This window comes from Tamandua tetradactyla, chromosome 3, assembly GCF_023851605.1.
Source record: "Tamandua tetradactyla isolate mTamTet1 chromosome 3, mTamTet1.pri, whole genome shotgun sequence".
Classification (NCBI taxonomy): domain Eukaryota; kingdom Metazoa; phylum Chordata; class Mammalia; order Pilosa; family Myrmecophagidae; genus Tamandua; species Tamandua tetradactyla.
In genome coordinates this window covers 114,336,781-114,357,544 of record NC_135329.1, presented here as the reverse complement: position 1 = coordinate 114,357,544, position 20,764 = coordinate 114,336,781, and the positions used below count along the sequence as shown (strand labels likewise).

The 20,764-nt window shown below is 37.3% G+C and overlaps 1 long non-coding RNA gene across 3 annotated transcripts in view; it reads right to left on the bottom strand.

Moving 5' to 3' along the window:
* Positions 1 to 20,764, bottom strand: part of LOC143677604 (uncharacterized) — a 65,346-nt gene that overhangs the window by 7,995 nt on the left and 36,587 nt on the right. For all 3 annotated transcript variants that reach the window (XR_013172716.1, XR_013172717.1, XR_013172718.1), the window contains 2 exons: positions 20,157 to 20,316; positions 18,036 to 18,198 (listed from right to left, as the gene is read on the bottom strand). This is a non-coding gene — a long non-coding RNA (uncharacterized LOC143677604). The remainder of the gene's footprint in view (positions 1 to 18,035; positions 18,199 to 20,156; positions 20,317 to 20,764) is intronic.

The window sequence follows — 20,764 nt, the reverse complement described above, 5'->3', positions numbered from 1 at the left end:
AGACATACTAATTGATCAAGGAAAAGATGACCAGTTCCTTTCAGATGGACAGTTACTTCCTGATAACTTCATAGCTGCCTGTACAGAAAAGAAAATTCCTGTTCTTTTTAGATTGCAAGAGGGTTACGATCACAGCTACTACTTCATTGCAACCTTCATCACTGATCACATCAGACATCATGCAAAATACTTGAACGTGTGAAAAACTTCACATAGTAGAATCTCTACAGAATCATATAAATTGTAATAAACGGAATTGTGGAAAAATTCATAATTCTATGGGTAATACTTTCCAAATAAATAATCTAGAACCTAAAAAAAAAAAAAAAAAAATCATCGAGAACCTTCAGGCATCTGAAGACCTGGACTAGGCAGGACATTATCATTAATGGCATGTGTTCTCTAGCCAAATGTTAATTAATATTTATTGGACAAAGCATGCGTGCAGCACATTTTCTTGTACACGTTTTGTAAATATGGAGACACCATCTCTGTTTTCATACAGAATGAGAAAGACAATGGTCGTGACCATAATATATAAGGAAAAACATGCCTGTCTCTAAAGGGTTGTGAAGAGTATTGTATCTTCTCTCATGGAAGAAAGGAAACCTTCCATGAACAAGTAGATTTAGTTTGGCTTTGAGATGTAGCAAGGACAAAATTCTAATGGAGAAATCAGGGGAAAGAATGTGGACTTGAAACTAAATCAAGGGTTGCTTGCACTTGACTTTTTTTTTAACTCAGCACAATATGCTAAAATCGGGATAAAAACCAGATTAAAAAATAATCATGGGGGTGGTGTGACGGTGGCTCAGTGGCAGAATTCTTACCTACCATGCCGGAGATCCAGGTTCGATTCCAGATGCCTGCCCATGAAAAGAAAAAAAATAGATAATCATGGAACCTCTACATCCTTCTTCACAAAGTATTACTTAAGCTTAAGGATGTAGAGGTTCCATGATTAGTAGAATTATTTCCTACTATTTCTATTAAATATAATTTTATCATATTCTTTGTTCTTAGGTTATCTCATGCTCCAATAGTCATAAGTATAAATTATACAACCCTGCATAAAGAATATCATTTTCCCTTGTGATAGCTGGTATTAAAACTCTTAATGTGATCTATTATAGTTTGCATTTGTTCGTTTTTCTCTCTCTTTTTTATCCTTTCCGTCCATTTCTTTCCTCCTCTCTTTCCTTTCTTCTTCTGAGTTTTCCAGCATTTGTAAATAATTTGGTCAATACTTCTGACATTGTGTCTCTCCACTAAGTCAGCAGCTGTGTTCTATTCCACAGACAGAGTTATTTAACTGCATGAATTCTCATCTTCAATCCACACTCCTCTTTTCTCAGTTGAGTTACAGAAAACTTTTATCACTATCCTCTTTTAAAAAGTTTAAGAAAAAGGACTCCTTTCTTACACACAAACTCAAGAAACCAGGGTAATTTCTCATGCAGCATTCATTTAAACCTCTATATTTCCATGTCACAGTCTAACTGCCTATGGCATATCCTGAATTCTGATTAAAAAAAAACATATCTAGTTCTATCTGTAAAATTCATCTCTCTTGATGTCTGATTGACAAACTACCTAAAATATACTCAAACTGAAACAAGTTGGTAATGAAATCACTGAGATAACTGTTATTTGCTTTGTATCTTAATTTCTACATACTTCTTATACGTTCGGTGACCTCACATCTAGTAGGAATTAAATGGATTACACATTTGAGTTATATAAACTTTTAACCAATGTCTTCTGCCACATGCATTATTTCTCTGCTTAGCTACTAACAATTATTTCTCCATTACTATTCAGGTTAACTTAAGTGGCAAAGCCCATAATCTCAAATACAAAACTGATCAGTCCTGGTTACAGTGAACCCTAATTAGATCTCTTCCTAATTTTACATCCCACATTTGCTCTTTGAAATAATTGTAAGTATATATCTGCTCTTCTCTCTGTTTTTCTTATTCCCTTGATGAAAAATAGCAAAGTATGTTAAAATTGAGGGCATTTATTCTTCATCCATCAGGACTGATTTTGTCACGGCATTTGTTTGCCTTTGCCTATTGAAAATTGGAACATGCAAGAAAATAAGTGACCCAGGTCTCTGGAAAGAAAAACATTATTTGATATTACAGTATTCTATTGTATTGCTATAATAGAACAGTTTCCCTGCCTACTTGCCCCACTTCAAAACTGACTCTGAATTTAGGAAATGAATTATAATTACTTTTTTAAGTGGAAATTTAGGTAGAACATTTAAAAGCTCAGCTACCTTTTATAAGTAGAAACTCTCACAAAGGTAGATTTTGGTCTGATTTGTGTATTGCTGAATCCTCATGCCTAGAACAGTGCCTAGAAAGGGTTAGCGCAATTAAATGTTAAATAAGTCACTTTACAAAAAAAAAATGTTAAAACTTGTTTACTAGCTGTCGAAAGTAGGTTCCTTCGTGCACAAAATAGCATCAACGGTGTAATTTGTCCCCACTTCCTCCTTTTGAAGAGTCAACAAAAGAACTGTAACTTTTTACCTAAGGATCAAACGTGTCAACCTATTGGCTCATGCTACTTTAAAGTCATGGATAATAGTCTTTAGCTATTTTTAGATAATTTCTTTTGTTTCAAGCTTGAAAAGAAGTATTAACAAAGATCAAAAAATAAATCACTGATTCAGAGCAGGAAAATGCATATTAAGAGTTTCAAAATATAGTATGTAGAGGCTGTGAGTTAACCTTCCCAGAATACAAGCCAGATCTGGCATTAGCTACTAAAGTCTCACATTGGTCCCACGTGGGACCCATCAACATAAAAGGAATGGGGAGAACCTGGAGAGTTAAAAGTCTGAAAATGAAAGTGAAAAACAATTAAAAGATTATAATGTAACCCATGCATTCTTGATACACAACCTATGCCAAGAGGTAGAAAAATGCAATCAAATGCTAACAAAGGTTAACTCTAAATGATGGCATTCTGTATGAGTTTATCCTCTTCCATAATTACTCATCTTTCCAAACATTCTACAGTCAGTATGTAAAAATAGCACAATGAAAAAGAAAATAATACACATATTTTTTGAACTAATAGAAAATCTAAGGATATATCATGTGATATATAAAGAAAAATTAAAATATTAAAAATACATGGTCAAAGAAGAGAAGGCTCATTGGTGACATAATAATTTTCATATCCATAAAGCAGCCATTTAACCCAAACCCACTTTAAAACACGTAAGATAGGTTTGTTTCTCATTTATACATATATACACAGACATATTCATACATATGCACACCCACTTATATGTACCTACATTCATATAGACGTACTAGTATATAGGTATTTGTGTATGTATATACAAATGTGTGTACGCACATATAAACACACACATATACATGCTTACAGTAGTAAGGCTCTTAGGAAGAGAGCAAAGGGCACACAAACTATGTGAGGGAGAAGAAATGCCCAGATAGGATATTAAGACAGCAACTCTGATATGATGGTGATGGAATGTGAAGATGGAGACCAGAAAAGAGGGAAAGGGACATGCTTTCCCAAGGGGACACAGGATCTCAGGAAAAGGTGTGTTATTAAAAGAAGATATTGTTTAAGATAAAGGTTAAAAGCAATGCCTATTGTACCACTGTCAAAGTCAAGGTATGCCCATGGAAATGTCCCCTTTTGGAGGAGAAATCATTTGAATGAAGGACCCTACAGAGCTAAAAGACAACATGGCACAAAATTAAGCTTTCCCTGTTTCACAAAGCTAACTAGGAGTTTTCCTGATGTCTTTATATCTTAATACAAAATTGGCTGGGGGACTATAACCCCAACCTAGTAACTTCCTGGCCCATTCTGTGATTTAGAAGATGTATCATTCTTAACAAAGTTCTATTTAGCTGCCAGTTTCTCACTTTCCAGTCATGACAAATGGTCTTCTCTCAAGTTTCATAATTGCACCATAAGAAGGACTATCAAGAAAACTCCCTTTAACTCACAAGAATTATTTTACTGGCAGAAATATCAGGATAGCAGGTGCATGGAGGGCATATGGTTTTTTCCTGGCTCTTCAGTCACATTGTATAGATAGCTATCCCCCTTTGACCTCATGACAATGACATGGGACTACACATACCTAGAATTGGTTTGGGTCAGTCTACACAGTCACACTTCCAGACTAGATCCAGACAAAGCAGATTGAAAACACAACCCAGCCTAAACCCTCCATTCCGGATAGGTGCCCCTACCATGCTTCCTGAATTCCTCAGGCAGTGCTCCAGCTGCCAACACAACCAAAGGAAGGATTCAACAAGAAATTCACCAGGTTTACTCCTCAAAGAGAAGGAAAGTGAGGATTTACCCAGCACCTACTGTGTGCCAGCTACTGTACTATCACTTTACATCCATCATTTCCTTGAGGTCCTGAGATTATGCAGCTTTGGCTTTTCTCCCTGAAGGTAAGTTTGGGCAAATTCAGAGATCCCTGGAAGGCTCCCACCAGCAATATTCAGGGAGGCGTCCAGCCTGAGTCCAGGAATGGTCGAGCCACAGTCACTCAAACAGAATGGGTTTGCATAGGATTACTGGAAGGGAGGCCTGGAAAATTATTTTATTATGGAAGGTCTGGCACCACAACCTTGCATCAGAACAAATTCTGATGGAGTTCCAAACCTGAATCCTTCTCCTCAGGGTTATTGACTCACCATATTTGGCTTCTGTACATCTCACTCACTCATTCTCTCTGTCTTCACTTTACTATATACCCTCATGAGAATGAAAGGTTCATGAAATTGGTAAAAGATGAGAGAGATCAAAAGATAGCATCACCCTGACCGTTCCAAGGTGTCAGCCTCCATCCGCACTGGTACTCTCACTTCCACCTACAACCCTTTTATTTTCTGATGCTTATGGAACCTTGATCAGAAAGCTTGCCCCATTCCCATTCCCTTCTCTCCACCCTACCCCCTTGTCTTCTCCTATCCCCTCTACTTACATGTATTCATGCACACACACACACTCATACACCCTCACCTTCATACCTAATGCTTTTGGTTCATAAGGAAATATCTTGACCTCACTGAAGCTATGCACATACACCCAGTCAGAATTTGACTTAGTTTGGGGTGGTTTCAGTTTATCAATTTCACACTCAATGCCACACAAGGTTGGATTTCTAATACCCTTTCGTTTCACGGTAAGTTTAGGGCAGATACTAAATTCGATAGAACTCTTTTTCCACACTTCTCTTGTGAGTACTCTTGTGAGTACAGGACAGTAACTGCTGTCAATTACTCTCAGAAACCTGCAAAACTCAATTGCAGTGAACATGATACACAAGCATTTAGGTTTCAGCAAGTGATGCCCCGTTCAGATAGGGGGACCACATGAGTATTGAAAAAACACTTTTTAAAAGTTAGCATTACCTCCCAAATGTTTTCCTCCTCTTCTCTAATACTACCTAATATGACATGGTGTTCTCTTATATTCTTTCGGTTAGTAGACTCTTCACTCGATGATTTTGCTGGTCTATACCAAAGAGATGAGAAGGGAATAGCAAGGGAAAGCCTAAAAGGTGGAGAGTTACAAGTTTATGTGCAGTAATGCAGCAGTCATATCCTTCTGCTTCTCCCTGAAAATCAAGTATCACCTTATCGTTTCCTCACCAAGATTAACTCCTGCTTCCTGAAGAGTATTTCTAAGGTAGAATGCAGAGGTGGTGAAAAAGGGGGGAGCTGAAAAGTCCAATCTGTCAAGCTCCATTTTAGAAGAAAGGAAAACTGTAAAGTGAACGTATTTAACATGAGCCATTTCCTGCACTCAGGAGGGAAGAAAGCGCACTGGTAGCTGTGTGCAGGAGGAGATCCGCACTGGTGTTATCTCTGACCTGCAGCTTAGCCCCAGTGTCTCAGCTGCCAAAAAGCTCCCATTCAATGTTGTGCTGAGTTCATCAATGCTCCACGTGTCAGGATCCTAACAGGAAAAAGCAGGACAGACAGTCTCTCCATTCACCCGCCTGGGGACCCCCTGACAACTACAATCCCCGCGCAGAGCGCCCGTATCAACCTTTGGCAGGTCAGAGCACGCAACCTCTTCAGAACCACAGGCTCAGGCCCACACCCTTTCCCCTTGTCAACGTTGTCACTTTAAACAGAACATCAAGCCTTATCACGAAACCCGAAGTAAGTATGACAATTAAGATGGATTGCAAAGCCTGCTTGTGCTTCACAATTAACAATCACTTGGCAGCGGGCTCCACGCAACTGTTGGGGGGTATGGCAAGAACTTTATCCCTGCTTAGTGCTGCATTAGCATATTTAGTAGGCTGCAAGACATAATTCCTAAGATATGAACATATTTTTGTCTTTTAAGAAAATCTGCAATTAAGCTATAATACGTGAAAACTCTGCATCAAGCAATCAACGTGCAAATACCAAGATGGAGTTGGGGGAAAGGAGGGGGAGGAAAAGAAATGTTTCCCCATCCACTGGCAACCACCTGAACCAGTAACTGCTTCCAGTGTCACAGGATAGCTCGGAAGCTGGGGCTCCTTCCTACCTGTGACAAAATCGAGAGGGGGCTGATTTTTCCCCACCATGCCTGTCATCAGGTGACAGCTCTGAAATAACATAGCTACATGCTTTAAGACCCAGATATTAAAACAAACAAAAATCAGACCCTGAGATGACCCTAGTGGTTACATGGAAAACTATGCATTTTTCACAGTAAGTACTTTTTGATTCTCAATCTCTGAGTAATAAAATATGCTGATAAAAATCACAATGGCGCTTCATTCTGCAAATGTGAGGTCTCTTCCTCAAATTTACCATTACTTTCCTTTATATGTCCACACATCTTATAGACTAATACAAAATAAGCTGGGAATATTCAGTCTGGACCAACTTTATCAGCCAAAAAGACAAATCCCGGGCTACTGTATGTAGCCTCTCCAGTGTGTTTATTGTATGCATTCAGCCCTATAGGTCCAAACTTAACCCGGCTGGAGGTTGAGGAGGAAAAGAAACAAAGCCAGATCTCTCTGAGATAATCAGGACTTTGTCTTTCTTGACATCTGGGTTGCAAGAAAGCAGGATATCCTGCCAAATTTATTACAGCTGTGAAACCCACCTTGTGACTAAGAGACTGCCGAGGCTGAGGGACACAGGAGACATAGGTGTGGAGTTCGCTGGGGAAGGAACCGCACCCTTTACTGATATCACCCATGTAAAAGAAAATACACACACACACTTTCACACTCAAAATTAGGTGAGTAGCTCCCAGGTGGCATAAAAGAAAGTATATGAAAGTAACAAATGTGCTTCAGCAGACCAAGCCTTTCTTTACAAAACCAGAAGAGTAGCAGATTAAAGCACCTGGCAATCTTGGCACACCAAAAGAAAATCTGAGCTGTGACAAAACAAAACAGGTGTACAGGTATAAAACTTTTGCTTTCCAATAATGCCCCTCTCTTCACTGGAATGCTTTGACAGGTGCAGAAGTTCAAGTTACAGTGGGGAAGTGGCAAATAAATCCACAGCATTAGCATCTGACGTGCTCGCTGAGCACCCGGGGATGTTAATAACTGGCAAGGTACACTAATCTCTGATTGCAACATTTGGTTTACCTTAATCTGGAGGGACAGCTGTATTAAAGAGGGAATTATACTAATCAGTTCAAGGCCCTTGCATATAAAACTTCCCATTAGGCTTAAAGTACACCAGCTTATGCTCATTCTCTAGGAGTCTTACATCTGGTTCTGAATAAGGCTGCCTCTCATTTGCAAGGAACAAACTGAAAACAAGGGGCAGGGGGGCTGACAGTTGCTGGAGGATGGGTGATAGAAGAGTAAGCTACTAATTCTTTGAAAGTTTTAACAGCACAAAACTAGCTTCTAGGCATCTTAATACTAAAAGGAAAAAAGAAAAAAAAAGACGTGTTATCAACCCTAGGCCATTTTTTCCTGTTACCGGAGGTGACCAACATAAAATAAAATTGATGATGTCAGTCAAAAACAGCTAAGCACAAAGCTTGGCTTTGTTATCTTAAGTCAGAAGGTATGATAGGCCTTGCCATATGGCTCTAATCCGCCTCTATCTCCCATCACCTAACAGGAAACCTTCATGTAGCATGACCTTATTTGGCTGGTTTCAGGTTAGGGCTGCCCAAAGGGGATTTTTCTGTTTCTGCTATATCCAAAGGTTTATGTTGATTTTTTTTTTTTCTGAGCCCTGCAAACTATAAATCCGACTGATTACTCTGCACTCTTTTGCTTGACTGAGCCTTTACAATCAGACATCGCCGTTAACAATAAGCTCCTAATGAATCAAACATCTATGACATTAGTTTCACCTAGCTGCCCCTTTCCCATGCACTGTGCTGCTTTGTCAGACCTGGTTTGATGAGAAAAGCTAGTGACACTTGCTGCACCTATTGATAAACAATTCAAAAATTACCTAAAACAACCTGATTAAAAATGACAGGCAAGACTTACTCCATTGCTCTATAGTGAAGGTAACTCTGGTACTGGGTATGGAAAATAATGAGGTAAAATAAAATGTCTTTCTTTACCAAGGAGCTCGCTGTTGAATGTGTTTTTAGGGAGAGACTGAGTTTTTTCTGTGAAGGTTTAAATTCTTTCAGGTTAGGCAATCATCAAGGACGCTACCCCTAAGACTCAGGATTCTTGCCTTTCAGCTGGCTGAGATGAGCTCCCTGCTTTTACGACATAAATGTCCTCAATGACCAAACTAGTATGGAGACCTTCATTTTCTTTCTTAAATGTGAGTTTAGTCACTGAGAAACTCAATGGGATGAGTGCTAATAATTAGGTAACTATTGCATAGGGATAAAAAGAGGAATTCTAAGACACCCACACACACAAAAAATAATGTTTTGAATAAAGTCGAAAAAACTTTATGGAAAATATCACCTCCCTGAAAAGAGTAACTGAACCTTACCATGGACATTGAAACTTTTTTTTTTATGGAGGTCACCCAGAAGGCCTTTGCAACTTCAACACAACCGCACACCCAGGGGAGGCCAGGCACTCGTTAAAGCTTGATTCAAAGACAGAAATGTGTGGGTTTTGCAATTGTGTGGCAGCATGTTGGGAGGGTTTCCATCAGTGCACAGATGCACTTGAAAATCAAATATGGACATGGGGAATGTTTTTTGGAGATAGAAAATGAGTGCTGATGACATGTTTATACTTCACAGATGGATCCAGTACAGAACCATTTTTTGTAAAGAAACAATATCCACCATTTGCTACTTTTTTTTTTTTTTTTTGAACAGCTACAAAATGGTGGCACGAAAAGTGACTATTTCCATCATACATGCTCCACCTGTTCCTTGGTCTTACAACTGTCTTCCATCCCAAACGTAATCAATGACTGTTGTAGTCTTATTTTTTCTCAAATGTTATCCAGAAGAATATGAAAAAAGAAATACAATACACAGTGGCACTTGGAAGAGCAAAATGATTTGTAATTAATTTGCTACATATGAAAAATTGGAAAATGACAAATGCTATTAAGAAACAAATGCTGACTTTAATCCTGAGAAATGCATTTTCTTACGGCATATTTTCTCCTTAAATTTGATATTAAATCAATTTTTAAGTATTTTCAACCTAGAAACTAGGATGCCTCCTTTATTCTTTTCATTGGCCACATGATTAGGCCCTGTAGTTATCTGAACCTCTGGAAAATTGCAAACACTTAGCATGCTATTAATTCTAGATACTGTTTTATTGTTGATACACCACAGTGAAAATGGTTTGTAGTTATAAGTATCAATTATAATAACATGGAAACACACAATATGTATATGATATTTATTTATACGAAGGCAATCTAAAACATTTAGTTGCCAAAGAATATTATTGATAACACTGCTTGCAAACTTTGGGTCATCAACAGAAGATGTCAGAATATTCAAATGTTAGTTCGTTGCCTCCATCAATAACGTTAAGTTGCCATTTCAGTTGTGAAATACTGATGGAAGTGGCCCAATTCAAAGATGTAGAGATTGCAAGACAACGAAGCAGCTCTGGATATGTAATATATAAATTTGTAGTTTGATGTGTGTCATATGTAGGGCAGATTTTAAAATAAGTGAAATTCTAAATCCATTTTCAGACATAATGAATAATTATGTCTTTAAATGTTCTAAATAATACATGACATATCAACATTAATTTTTTCTTGGTTTTAGTCACGCAAACTAACTTTTCCTGGTGCTTTACCTTCCCTATTATCTGCGTTCATAACCTATTGAATTCCACTGCTAATCTTTAGCCAATAATATTTTCACTCGAAGAATTAATCTGAACTTAAGAATTAGAAGTAGAATTGAATCTCCGCAAATGATCAAACAGTCTGAGACTGGATAACACGATCTTGAGAATATAGATAAATAGACACGTTCTTTCGACCCTGTAGTTTCTGGCAGTGTACCAAACAAAAATCTGCAGTTCTACATTCTACAATTCTAACACCTTGTTATCATCATGGAACTCGTAAAGAGCCTATGTACAACTCTCTAAATAAAACAAGTCTTCATTTTTATTACAGGATTATGATATATATGAATAAGACCAAAATATTTCATTGGTCCTTAATTATTTTTTGCCTATGCATCAAAAAAAAAAAAGTTTTCGTCAAAGGCTTAATGTATAATTCTTACAGTCCCACAGAAAATGTTAGCTCTCTGCCTACATTCAATTTATTAAACTTTTAAAAGTGAAGAAAAATGAAAGCATATCTATCGAATTTTAGCAATTCTTTTATAGTTACATTCTTAATCGCCATTCAAGAAATATATTGAACATAAACTGGAAAAAACTTAGAGATTATTGTTCTAACTTTGTAATATAAAATATTAATGTCAAGAGGTAATGTGGCATGCAAGATGCGGACCTATGTTTCTTGAACTTTATTGAGAACAAGAACTCATGTTTCTTGAGGCTTGTTTTATTACTCAAGACCACCGTGTTTTCATACTCTGTGAAAACATAATTACTGACAGCTATAGTGAACTAATTTTATGTGTTAGTCACTTATGCAAAATAAAAGTACTATGCTTACTATTATATTATGTAATAATACAGGCACAATGTTTAGAGAATATAGCACTAGGACAATATGTGAATAGTAAGATAAAAATTAATAAGCCTGATTCTGCCAGTGCCTAAATTGTTGCCTGGAGGTAAGGTCGACACCTCTTTAAGGTCACTAGCTATTAGTCAATAAACTAATTATTCAGCAATACAGCCAGTTCCCTGGTGAAAAGCAGAAGGTTCATAACTCCTAAGAGTGCTATTAACCAAAGAAGAGCTTAAAAACAGGGACTTCCTGGCCAATCATTATATCGTCCTACCTCGCAGTGTTAACATGCTGGCTGTTCAATTACATTACCATCCAAGAATTAGAATCATGACTCATAAGGTTCTCTTTCTAAACTAAAGCAGATGAAGCAAGCTGGTCCCTGGAGATTAAGTGATTTGCCAAGATCGAATAAGTAGTGAGAAACTTCTGTACATACTTCCTTTAGAAAGGAGACTTTGTGTCAGGTCTGTAACAGTTAATACCAACTTAACTTAAAGAAAAAAATGAGCAGACCCTTTATTTTGAGGGATAAAACATACTGCTACAAGAATAAATACGGTGGCAGGGTTCTCGCGTGCCATGCCAGAGATCCGGGTTCAATTTCCGGTGCCTCCCCATCCAAAAAAAAAAAAAAGAAGAAATATGGTCACCCTGGGAGAAATGAGAATTTAGTTTGATCAGCAAGTGTAGTAAAAGACCTAGGGATCATATGCCCCTACAAAAGTGAAAGAGTAAATAATAATCACTACACATCATCCTCTGGAAACTTCAAATATTTCCCAGGTTCTATTTTTTTAATCTGTCATATTTACTATAAAAATAACTAAGGAAAATATGGTCAGTGGACATAATATAAGGTTTGTCTGTGGAATTAATTTGTCAAGTATTTGGAAAGGTAGATAGAAACCAGAACTTTTTACCTAATTTTTTCTTTTTGATTATAAAAATAAAACATGTTCATTGTAGAAAAATATAACAAAAAACATAGAGTAAATAAATTAATAAACAAACTAATGAAATCTTGCCTCCCATGTAATATATTAGTATCTAGCCCTTCAGAATTTTACCTGTGCGAATATCCACATGCAAATATTTTAGCATAAAGATGAAGTCATGCTATGCAGAGCTTCTTATGATCTGCCTTTTATACCTGAGAATGTATTGGAGATGACTTTCCATGACAATAAAAATAAATCATCTTTATTGCCATCACAGTAACCCAAGCTACCATCAACTCTTCCCTACTCTATTAGAAAACAATACTGACCATTCTAATCAATTTTTCAAATTACTTTATGCATTATAGCTTGAACAAACAATTTAAAATGGTCATGCCATCCTCCCTCATCTTCTTAAAATGCTTTCAAGGAGTTTCAACGTCTTTATGAAACTGGGTTTCTCAACCTCGGCCCTAGTGACACAAGACCCTGCAGGCTGTTCTGGCCCCTCTTACCTCTCTAGCACCCCCTCCACTTTTTCTTTTGCTCTTTGGATTCCAACCTCACAGGTCTTTTTAAAGTGCATCCTGCTTCCCTGCACAAGGTCTCTGCACATGCTGTCCATCTGTCCAAAATTTTCTTCACCCGCTTGTCGCCTCACCTTTTGCTTAGGTAACTTCAACTCATCCTTCAGATTTCACCTGTAGAATCACTTAGAGAATCTTTCCTAACCCAGTTTTTGAAGTCAGAATCCTCTATTATGTGCGTTCGTGGAATTACAGGCCTTAATTTCAGACCTATAATCTCCATTCATAAATGATTGCCTCTCTTCTGGTTCTCTCCTTCTCTAGAGTCAAAGCCCTGTGAAGGTAGCAGCCAGGCACTTTGTATCGCTAGTAGCTTGCACAGTAGCTGGTCCATAGTAGGCAGCCAATAAATATCTGTTCAGTAGATGTCTATCCCAGAAGCAGTGTATTTTAGCAGATAGTATTTTAGTATTGAGTATTTAGCAGACAGTATTTTAGTATTTATCAGATAGTATTTTAAAAGATACTATCATTTTAAATGGATGCACCATGAATAATTTTACTATTTCAAGACTGGGGACAGACTTTTAAAGCTGTTAAATGTTAAGTAAGGATGTTTAAATTTGTATCTTTCAGGTAACAGAGAATCACTGAGAGCTTTTGAGCAGAAGTGTGAACTGATACTCATATCTGAAAAAGGTCCACTGACTATATGCAAGTGAAAGGAAGTAGAAACAGAGAAATAGTTAGAAACTATTTAAATCATTCAGTCATGAGGTTAAAATGAACTAGAGTAAAAGGTGACCACAGAAATGAAAAGAGACAGTTTTTAAAGAAATTGTGAAAGAATCGCTAGAAGCTATTGATGTGTAGGATCTAGAGAAGAAATGTTCCAAGGTAAAGGGATCCAGGGACAAACCACTCACTCTGCAATCCTGGCAATGTCATTTGTCATTCACATAAGGAAGAACTGAAGGGCTGTTCTATATCAAAGTCAACACTGATTTGCATGGTCAAAAAGATAGCCAGTGCCATTTTTAGGGTTTGAAGTTCATGATAGTCCAATATTGTCTTCTCAATATGTTTCTAAATGGAGAGAAAGGTCAATATGCCGAGATAAGGTTATCCTTCCTTAATAGAGTTGAAGCAACCTTCCTAACCCCAGAGTTCAAAGGTGAGAATGCATGGCTATCTCACAATCATGTTGGGCTACATCCCAAAGGGTCATTGGTATCTTGGGGGATCCATGACCAAGGATCACTTCTACCCCTAACTTCTGGTAGTAGTCCCACCCTGCCAACAAGTACAAATAAACTATGTATAAGAACAGAACTTGTTTCTCCCAGCTGTAAAGGGTATGAAACCACCAGATTCTGTCTTTCTGAACCTCAAGAACTGAAGAGTTCTGATTCAAATGGCATTTAGCATTGATACATAAAACGGAGTGCTTCTATCAATGAAAGTTAAAAATCATGAAGGTCTGCCTAATGAAGAACAGCCTAAGTCAATGAATATCAAATATGGCTTCAGGCATTTTAAAAGAAGATGACTTGGACTTCCCTAAGTTTGGGGACCAAGAAGTACTCTGAATGGAGTCTGTATCTGATGTCAGTATTAATCACATAAAGGTGTACATGATCTAATTTTTCTAACTGGGTCTTGTGTGTAGTTTATGTTTATTCTTATATTAGCTGTGCTGACTCATGTATCCTAATCCTAATTAGGATTCATATATTCTAATTGGCATATACTGAACACATCATAATCATATTCTTTTCTGTTATTTACATTTCAAATTATCCACTAAATTTAGCCAATCAAAATAACTTAATCAGTAGGCAGGAAATTTGGTCTCATGTACAAAGAACTTTTAAAAATCCATTGAGTAGAATTTTATACATTTGTGCACAGGTTCCTTTACTTTGTAATGAATCTGTCTGGAAGCATTCCTACTCAGCATGTTGAATGACAGAAATTCTGACTTCTCTTTTACTGTCTTGCCATCCATCAGACAAGCCTTTCTTTTACTTGTTACATAGCTCCTGTTGGTGGCCGTGCAAAGATCAAGTTATATCTGACGTTGTTATTTTTCATTGGTGTAGCTGATTCTGCCAGTGATGATGGGACCGGGACTACTGAAATTCCTACTTTCACTCTTGAGAGGCTACCATTTACTATAGCTGCCACAAGAAACTGGCGGTAAACTGCAAAGCGAAAATAGAAATTGCATGTATTTATCTTTATTTATTGTTCAAAATCTCATGAAAATTTAAGAAAATGTCAAATAGTTGGATGCCTAATGGAATGGTAACTTGAAGAAAACAGATGTACTATAAAAAAAATGTCAGGGAAGATTTGCTTGGGTGAACCCTAACTCTGTCAAGGGAAGCAGTAAGATAAAGATGCTAGGCTTATAGAATTGATCCTAAAATGTAGCTGCAGTCAGTTGCTAAGTTCAGCATTCTGAGATTTATGAAGTACACTGATTGTGCCAAGAAAAGGATAGTCAGAGAAAAAAGTTGCCAAGGGCCCCCTTTTATCCCAGTCTAAGTCCCAAAGAAGCGTTAATAACTCTTCCAACCTTTTCTAAGTAGTGACCAGATCTTTTTGTGGCTTCGCCTGGGTAGCCTCTTCCTGTCTCTACATAAGTTTTTGTCTACAACATCCGGACTTTGAACTCCAGCACTCCCAAACTACTCTAATTGTGTGCCTAATATAACTTCAGATGTAATCTTTCCACCTCCTTCTGCCCCCAAAAGTTTTAAATTACCAAAATTCACCATAATTGAGAACTGCATTATAATATGGTTGTTCTGAACATTTTGCTTTAAATTATGTATGTTAGGATTTTAATTTTTCTCAAGTAATAAATAATCTTGAAAGATGCTAAAATCAGTTGTTTAATAAAGCAGATACTAAAAAATTTGAGCTCATTGAGCTTAAATAAACCATACCCTTTAATGCTCCACCTGGTTAATTCTTTCAAGGCATCTATATCAAGTCCTATCATGTGTCACGCACTGTGAACCAAAACTGACACAGGTTCTGCCTTCATGGAGCTCCAGGTCTCACAAGCAAAACCATAGTTTAAGATTTTTTTTCAATTGTAAGTGGGTGTGAGGAACATTTTAAAAACCAATCGCCTTATTTTATATAAACCAACTCTCTCTTCCCTACCTACCTTTTCTTTTTAGCCATTTAATTATTAGTGGTATTTGATAAATTAACTTTAAGTTCTAAGAGCTTAAATAACAGGTGCTATCGTGTAGTGATTAAAAGAATGGACTTCGGAGTCAAACAGGTCAGAATTCAGCACTTATTCTGCTACTTACTAGCTCCGAAGTCTTGAAATAAATTACTTATACTCTGAGCCTCAGTTTTATCATGTGTAAAATAGGAATACTAATCTTTACTTTGTGACATGGTGAAGACTAAATGAAACAATATTCATGAATCCCTTAGCATGATGCATTCACATATCTTCAGTGTTCGATAAATGGTGTTTTTTTGTAAAGAGTTCAGATGAGGTGAATGAATTAGCATGATGTGCTTAATAATCAATATGAATCAGCCTTAATAGTAGATACAGAGGCAGAGTGCTCTTCTTCTGAGAAAAAGAAAAGTAAATTTGATGGACCCAAAACCCAGGAAGAAAAATATTTAGTCTTAGAGTGAGGAGAGAACCAAGGTTCTGAGAAGAAAGGAGGATCTGAGAAGAAAGGAGGTTCTGAGAAGAAAGGAGGATCTGGACAAAGACAAGGAACTAAATGCATGTCAGTAATTTCTAGAAATAGGAATGAAGGAGTGAGAGTGAGGCAGGGTTGGAAGCAAAGCCAAATAATGCAAAGGGTATATCATCAAGATTCCTGCTGTTGAAAACAGGACCTCTGAGGAGCATACAAAGTACCTCTCAGAACTGTGGTTCCAGAAGCTAAGAGGCAGGAACATTTTTCCCTAGGATCTTGTCTCCCACTGACTGAGGGTTACCTTTGAGAGTGTTAACACCCCACATTTCCAGAATAAGCTTGAGGAAGGGTTAAGCAGGCTGCTGCAGCTCGGAAGACTTCTCAATGCTCTTAGGCAGAAATTGGGAAGCCCTCAAAGTGTGTTGGAGATGGGACACCCCAGCCTCATCCTGGGTTTATGAGGAACTGTCCACTGAAGCCAGGGGCTGAAATCAGAGGGTGAGCTTAAGGGATCAGATATGGGGTCTAAAATTCATCTGCTACATAGTCCTTCTGACACACCATGGAAAGCATTAAGTCAGTGAGAAATGATATAGAAAGTGCTAGCCCCAATGATGAATCAGACATTTGGTTTTCTCTAAGTTTTAGTTTAGCTACTGTCCTAGCAACTAGATTTATTGTGAACAATGTTAAAGGAAATAAAAGCACAAGGATATGGGATCTTTTCCTTCTCAGAAGATCCTACCAGAACCCAAATCACAAAGTCTTAAAACATGGCTGCAGTACTGCCACAAAAGGGAATCTGTGGCTTCACAAATATTATATAGCCTTATTGCATCCTTCATTTCTCTATCCTTGTAATTACCAAACATACATCAAAGACTGATCAATGTAGGTAAGTCAAACTCTTCAGCCACCATTTCTGAAGTCTCTACAATATTGGTCATGCTGAAATCACTGTAGGACTTGAAATAATAAGTCATGATAATCATTAGCAGTCCTAGGAACATGATAGGGAAATTAAACTCAGCATCACTGGTTGGCCTATCTAATTGGACAGTGGAAGACGAAATCATTTATAAATGATAATTCATAATTTATAAATATACAAATTGTATATTTAATGTATGGCTGCAAGTTTTATCCAGAAGACTACCTAGGGTTGCCAGATAAAACATCACCATTGGATGGGACATACTTTTTCTAAAAAAAAATCATTCATTATTATTTGAAATTCAGATTTAACTGGGCTTCTTTTATTTTAATTTGCTAAATGCAGTGATCCTAGTGCCACCACCAAACAAGTACAGAGGAAATCTGCTCATTAAAATAAGACAGTAAATGTTCTGGAATATTCTGCTCAAGGTTCTAGGACTCTTCAGTGACAGCAGCATTTCAATGAGTTGACATAGGAATTAACTCTATTAGCTTATTGTTCCCTTAGGCACATTTCTAAAAACTTTTCAAAGCATTTCAATAATTTATTTTGTCACAACATTGCAATTTGTGTATTGAAAAAACACTGATAGTAAGAAGAAACATTCACTTCAATTAATTCTAAATGAGCTTTCAAAAGATCCCATTTACTTTTTAAGAGTGATATAAGCATGCTTCAAAATGTTTTCATACTATTCACCTAAATATTCTCTTATGAATCCAATTTAAATCAACTTGTAAGTCCCAGAACAGTCGCAGAATTCTTTGATGTAGAGAAACATCCAAAAACCACATTCAGAGTCACTTCATTTTTGTTGTGAGATTCTTGTTGCAGCTCACCTTCCCAAACAAGTTTAGAGTAGAAATGTTCTGACAATTTCTGCTTAGGATGGCAAATAATCTCTGCTTTTTCATCCATTCACTCATTATCCCTCTAAAAGGAGAATGTGCAGTTACCAGAATTTTATATGATTAATGCGCCAAGAGTGCTTTAAATGCAAACCTATAAGAGGAAAGTAAAAACAAATCAAAGTTAATTGTGACTGGCTGTAACGAAATGCTTAAATCAATATGAGGATGGCTCATCTGCTCATCATTTACCCATTACCTGGGAGACGAACACCTCCTGCTGTGCCTGATTTTTGACACAGATTTACCACTGCCAGCATTCTCCAGACACATGGTAAGGAAGCTCAGATCTTCTTTGACTTTCTCTCATCCTCTTTGCACTTAATAACCTAGTCGCTATCTGTTTCTCTGCCTCTTCCTCTCCCACTCCCTCTTTCCTCCTTCCTCCACCTTCCTCCCTCCTCCCTCCTCCCTCCTCCAGCATGTTCTCCTTCGCAAGATGTGCATGTACACAAGGAAAACTGAGAGTTAACAAAACTTTGTAAGAAGATAAGGGCCTTTCTGAAAAGCAGAGGAGGCATCACATCAAGAATATCAATCTATGAATTGCCATTTTCCCTCATCTAGTTACCACACTGCCTACTGTGATATTCAAAAAAACCCAAAAGTAGAATGCAGCTCCTTTCAAAAGACATTCCTTGTTGGGAAAAAAAAATGGGTCTAAGATATTAGAAGCAAATGAAAAGGAATACAAGCCGTTTTAAATGGAAGGACAGCCTTATAACCTGGGTGAAAGATGGGGGTGGGGGAACGTTGAGGGGCATTCGAGTTGTGGGGGAGACACATTAGTGGGCAGATACTTCCTTCCTCAGGGTTGGAGCTTTCTAACTTTTGAAGGCCTGGCATGCTCTTAGCTCTCATCAATAAAGGCTGATGTTTTAGAATCAAGACAAATTCATCTCTAACCCAGTGTTGCCTCTTTGCAAATGCTCTTCTCCATAGCCAAGTAACCAAAAAGTGGAATGTAAAATGTATCTGCAGTTGAAACTCAATATGTATCCCTGAATTCAATAATACCACATTTGAATATGCCTACCCAAGAAGGCTATATTGATATAACTTTTTTCAGACTATTCCACACCCAAGACTCCTACAACTGTAGCTTTTACTACTATGACTGGTAGTGTTATTACTATCAGTTACCGACTTCGCAGTGGGGTGGGGGGAGGAAAGGGAACTCAACAAAATTTGAAATAACTCTAATTTTTCTAACTCTATTTGATAATTAAATGAATGAGGTATAATTACAGCCACCAAATGGTTACCAGCAATTATCTTCTTTTAACTTTCTGCTTTTTCACTTGGACATATGGTTTACCTGGTAGAAAAATAGAGATAACCACCTGTGAATAGTAGATTGGACTGAAGCTGCATTACTTCTGTAGCTAAGTGCACCTGAATAGACTAAATAGTAAAGGTTGGAAATGCAGTTCCCATTTTAAAATTGTAATGTAAATAAAATGTAAAAACCTAGGAGCACATTGATACAATAGAGGAAAAAATAGCATTATTACAAGAGGAAATGGATGGTGTTCAAAAGGAAAAAAGAGTAAGAAAAAGCTGATATAACAGATAGGCAGCTTTAACCTTTCAATAGACTGTTAGCTTGAGTTCCACCTACCACTTCATCAATGCATCCTTTTATTATTATTTTTTTTATTTTTATTTTTAGGGACGAACTCTCATAACCAATAACAATGCTATAATGACAGTAAATGTAGGATTTAAATTTGTTTTTTTTTAAATACCTTTAACCAACATTAAAAAGCCAGCAAGAGTTGTGGTGGGGGGTGGTTACCTAGCTCAAGGTTTTATTTAGTGATGGTTCCACTTTTTCACTGGCTGCCTGCAAATCAGCATTTTTAGTGGACAAAGGGCTCAGCAGCGGCCTTATGATTGCTTCTTTTCAAATGGTAATGGCTATCCTAACTCCTCTGCCAGGTTTTTCTTACCAGAGCACAAATTGCAGTTTACAAGGCTCTGAGGGGAAAAAAAAAAAATCTTAGCTGAATATCTTTTTTTTTTTATTCGACAAACTGACATGTAAATTACCCTTTAAGTGCTCCACTCTAGGGCTCTGATCATCTCCTAATTGTCACAGTCAACTGTAGCCAACAGTCTCTTCAATCCCAAGCGCTTTGACAACAAGCACAAGGATCAAAGCAGAATCAGCTCCCTTCAATATCCTTCTGTTTAGGATGCTACAAAATGCCTGAAAAAGAAAGGTGTAAGGGCATTGCTGTAGAGGAAACTGAGAGTAGCATGTATTACAATAGTCATTTTCTCTATCTCTAAAATTATGCCATATAGGCTGCCACGATCTTTAATCACATGCGCAGAACAAATACATAAACCTCCAGGGCAATTAATATGCTCTTAAGATTGTACTAATAGGCGAGTTTTACAAACAACACCGTCTCCAAGGCTTAGCAAAACTATGGCACAGTTATCGGATAGCAATCATTTCATAACAGCTTGAGCATCAAAAACTATTATGAAACATAAATTCCAAAGCATAATTTCACATCAGGATTCCCTGCTCCCCTAAACGAAATAGCACATTGAAAATTCTAGAGCTACTTTTCTTTTTTGAAATTGAACTTTAATTGTCCAACTGAAAATGTGCCCCAGACTTAAAAAAATAAAAAAAGTGATGTAAA